The sequence below is a fragment of the Sinocyclocheilus anshuiensis genome, unplaced genomic scaffold, assembly GCF_001515605.1.
Source record: "Sinocyclocheilus anshuiensis isolate Anshui unplaced genomic scaffold, SAMN03320099.WGS_v1.1 scaffold185, whole genome shotgun sequence".
Taxonomy (NCBI): Eukaryota; Metazoa; Chordata; class Actinopteri; order Cypriniformes; family Cyprinidae; genus Sinocyclocheilus; species Sinocyclocheilus anshuiensis.
The window spans coordinates 1869934-1874986 of record NW_015539887.1 but is presented as its reverse complement, the minus strand read 5'-3'; the positions used below and the strand labels follow the sequence as shown (position 1 = coordinate 1874986).

Below are 5053 nucleotides of genomic sequence, written 5' to 3'. Positions count from 1 at the left end.
ATGATTACGCATCGCTCCAGTAGAGTTATTGTAAGACAATTTGACATTACACAGTTTACTCAAAACTTTTCCGTTTCCTTCTAATTCAAAATAATCCCACACCTTCTCATCTTTCGCGTGGTCATTTTTGAACTCGCCGCAACTGACAAGAAGAAAACGCATGTGAGGTCTGAGGTAAAAAAGTAGTTTCCGCCCAGATAAACTTTAAAAAATAATGTATTATTTTTCAAACGTTTTATTTTAACTTGTTATTTAAAATGTTAAAATGATGGTAATGTGAATGATAAAACCCTGTTTTTTTTTGTTCTTTTTTCTGTCGTGTAATCGACTATTGTTTTTAGTGTCGACTAGTAGGAGCTGTACCGTTTAGTCGACTAGACCCGCACATCCCTAGTAATTATCAATTAATCATTTACAATATTTGTAATTATTACCTTTTACCTTAAATATATATTTGATAATGTTTTTGAAAATAATTGTTAAGATCTTTACACTCATATGCATTCAAAGTGTAAGGAAAACACTACTTACACCACATGACATTTTTCATAAAGATGAAACTTTTGCATTAAACTGGACTTTTGTTGCATTTCTTTATCGTGAACGTTTATATTTGCCATTGACCCTAGTAGGCCATTACACAGGGGATGTTATTTACAGTGAATGTTTTGAAAAATGACATTTCTTTGCAGCTCAGAGGTAATGTGGCGATGATTTGTGTGTACAGGGAAGCATTATGGCGTGTACAGCTGCGAAGGCTGTAAGGGTTTCTTCAAGCGCACAGTCAGGAAAGACCTGAGCTATACCTGCAGGGACAACAAGGAGTGTCTGGTCGATAAACGACAGCGCAATCGCTGCCAGTACTGCCGCTATCAGAAGTGCCTGGCTATGGGAATGAAAAGAGAGGGTGGGTACCTGTCAGCCTTCCACTAAAGATATATCACCTTAGTATGAAGTAATATGTAAGCTGTATGTTCAATAAAATATAGGCTAGGCACTGTAGGTGTAGAATAGAGTCAGGTGAAATGCATTGTAGCAGCATTATGTAATGCAACTGGTGTTTGAATCGGTTTAATGGTAGATCAGCATTATGTGATGGAAATTCTGCATTGTTTTCATATGGAAAGGTGGTGTCATAGCACATGCTAAAAGGAGCACAAAGATCATCTGGAGTTACAGTGACAGCGGCGGATTGATTGGGTTTTGTTAAACAATGTAAGAACAAATAGGTCATTAGTCCACAACTCCTGACAGCTGATGGAAAGCATGTAGTATGTGGGCGGGGATCAACCAGCAGGACAAAAACTAGGGTTGGGAACCGAGAACCACTTATGATTTTCATGATGTAACGACGTTCGTAGATCGGGAAGAAGGAGGCGGGAACCGGCAAACATTTAAAGAAAACTTTAATAATAAAATAAACACAAAATAGCGCGACAGCCCCTCGCGGACGACTGTCATGCACAAACAGAACCAAAACACAAAATAAAGTCCAGGCCTGGTCCTCTCTCGTCTTTCACTGTCGTCACCAGCCGCGGCGTACCTGGGGGTAAGGACAGACAGACGAGGCGAGAGAAAAGGAGACGGAAGGATGAGGAGAGACAGAGACGAGAGAGGGGAGAGAGGAAAAATAAATAAATCTTTTTCCGGTTCCCAGACACACTGCCGCTCGGCCCTCCACCAGCTGGGTAAACTCTTCCGCGACGCCTGGCGGCGACGGCTCCTCCGGGTTTGGGCAGCCGGCAGGAGTCCCCCGTTCCCTGCTCCTCCCCATCATGGCGGATGGCAGCAGGCTCCGGCCTCAGGCGAACAGCGGCGCCTCCTCCGCTCCCTCAAGGACGGCAGCCGTCCCTCCACAGCCCAGGCGGCCGGCAGCGAGTTCATCCGCAGTTCAGCCAATGAGGAGATGCCTGTGGAGAAGATACTGGAGGCCGAGACAGCTGTAGAGCACAGATCAGACTTGCACTCTGATGCCACTGGTTCAGTGAGTATATTTACACACCACCCATGGCTGCGTATTATCCTTGTTGTTTAAAGTCTACATAATAGGGATGTCAACAATTAATCGATTATCGATAAAAAAAAAAGTGAATGACAATAAAATAAACCTAGATTAGAGGGTTAGACGGTGAGGATTTAGGAAAAGAAACAATGCCTAAATATTATTGAATTTGTGGAAATTCGTGACCAACCGGCAAACTAGAACAAAGCTGCATAAATGTAGGCTATATGGGCTCGCATCCAAAAGCATGGTCGCGATGTAACATTTTCCAGCAAACCAATTATTCCTCTAATAAACAAAGCTTTTATACCACACTTGTCATAATCAGAGCTTATAATTTGTAAATAAATAATTGCTGAATTCAAAACAGCAATTAAAAGGCGCTGTGACCGACACTGACAATGCGTTTTCCCGGAGCATTCAATGATGTCACTAAACGATGATGCCACAACTAGAGCATCGTTCACAAGTTTCTGCATGGACCTAACTAGCCTAGGGCACAGGTTTTTAAGCCTTGGGACAAAATGGGATGCGTTAAGGAAAATCTATAGCCTATGTAAGTAATAGGCCTAAAATAAAAATAACAATTTGTTTTCATAAAATAATAATAAACTCAATAAACAAGTTCACGGAAAGGAAAGTATGACAACACGCATTCTGTTTGTTTGCTTTATTTTACAAAAGCACAAATCTTCTGTTTTTTATTATGAGTGTGCAAAAATAAAAGGAAACACTTTTGCGGATTATATCTTTTTTATGTTTCAGCTGTTCGATCGCGCCGGAGCCTCGCGCGCACACACCCCACATATTCTAGCAATTTAAACTTACATCACAGTCTGTTCATTATCAAAATAAAATACAGTCAACCAAACATATAAAAGGTTACACTGGTCAGTTTAAATAGACCGTAGTATACCGGTCCACTCTTATGTTATGCCAAGGACGTTTTTGCTCATGTGAAGAGGATGATCTTTTCCGTCTATATGAGAATGCGTGTAAAGTACAAGCCTAGTTTACATCATAAATAATAGTTTAACATTAAATACATTGCGAATATGGAAACATTTGGATTTGTGCTGAATGAGACGTGAGCAAATACACCTCCAAATACAAATGAGAAAATACAAATAACCTCCAAATATATCTAGCCAAACCCGCGCTCGCTCCGTCCTCGTATGTACGCATGCATGCACTGTCACGACCTAGTGCACTGTAAATGCTGGATTTTTAAAAACAAATAGGCCTACCGTGTAATCAGATTTTTTTTTTGGAACAGGATCCAGCAGGATCAAATTAAATACTGGTCATAATACTCACATAAAAATGTTTCATGTGAGCAACAGTGTGTTTTGCTGCAGCAGCACCGATGGAAGCAGTTCACTGACTGCGCAGCACAGCCACACGCACCACAGTTACGTTTGAGATTATTTTATTTTAAATGCCATAATGTTAGTTGAAAACATTGCAATTGTGTTTTAAAATACAACAATGATCACCACGAAACCATTTAAAGAGGCGTGTTCCATTCTGGGTTATAGTATCATCTGTGTTTGTATAGGTTGTTTAAAGTTGACACTGCATTGAAAAACACTGACATTTACATTCGTACTTGTAATAAATAAGTGCATTATTTTTAGGTATGTATGGTTCAATTCAGTCATATATTGAATTTATCTATTCAATAAATAATAATACTAATGCTAATAATAATAACTTTATTTTATATAGTGCCTTTTAAAGTTACTTCTCAAAGCACTTTACACAGAAAAGGATACATATTTAAAAGTAAAAAAACAAGTACAGTGATAACAATAGAAATAAAAACACATCAGAAACAATATAAGAGAAAAAAAAGAAAAGCCAGTGGTTACATTTTTCACAAAATTGTTGTTTTTGACCTGTGCTATCTTCTAATAAATAAGCTTATATGACATCAGCATTTTAGATACCAGTTAAATTTTACAATTCTCTATTCCAACTTCAATACCACAGCAAAACCACTAGTCTAACAAATATAAAGTTCAAACATTCTTAAAGACAAGTGAACAGTCAGTAATCATGGTAGGGAATAGGAAATATATTGTACACTCCAACTCTTTCTTCATCCGAGCAATAATAAAAATGTGTTCTCATCTTGTGCAGCCTAAGTGGAAATAGGGTTGGGTACCGAAACCCCGTGCCAATATGGCACCGGTACCTATGTAACCGGTATATACTAGAACCGAATCAGAACGCAGATTTCGGTGCCACTTAAATGCTTGAGCGATCGATTGAAATATTTGTTCTCCAAAACGGACGTAAGGATCACCGGCACCGCACATGAAAAATAATTTCTCGACTGAGAAAATTCACGAAAGCAAGTCGGAAAGGGAAATGAGAGCATCCGAGGAGCGCTGAATGCAGTAATTACACTTGCTCTGATGGCAGCAGGTAGATACCGTTAGCTAGATAAGCTAAACATTCTTAAATTAAAATGCCTAAAGCCAGGGTGACCATACGTCCTCTTTTCCCTGGACATGTCCTCTTTTTGGACATACAAAAATACATCCGGCCGGGATTTCTTAATTTCCCCAAATGTCCGGGATTCGGCTGTTTTCTTAATCCCGCTCCCTCTGAATCTCTGACCATTGCTGCCTGCTCCCGCAACATGTGTTTCACTCCCGCGATTTTCGAGTCCAATCCTTTAAACATTCTAATATTGTTTATAATTTTGGCGCATCAGGGAGCCGCTCTCAGGATGCGGTGTATTTAAATATTTTTAAATGAGCGTTTGCGCTGTTTACTTTCACTTTCGATTTCGCGATCACACGCACTCTGTGTAAAGGGAGCACATCTTAGAAGATACTCAAGAATGGTCTTGTCAGTCATCTCTCCTTATTCTCGACCTGTGATCAGTCAAATCTGACTCCTGCATCTCTTGCTGGATGCAGGGTTGCCAAGTCCGCGTTTTTTCCACAGAATTGGGCTACTTTTAAACTGTTGCCATGGGTTGATTTTCCCAAGTGGGTTAAAGGTTTAAAAATATTGCATAAATTACATTTGACTGAAATG

General features: G+C 39.7%; 1 pseudogene; it reads left to right on the top strand.

Annotated features, from left to right (window-relative positions):
- The window catches only part of LOC107685556 (retinoic acid receptor RXR-beta-B-like), a 28732-nt pseudogene that overhangs the window by 14425 nt on the left and 9254 nt on the right, over positions 1-5053 (top strand).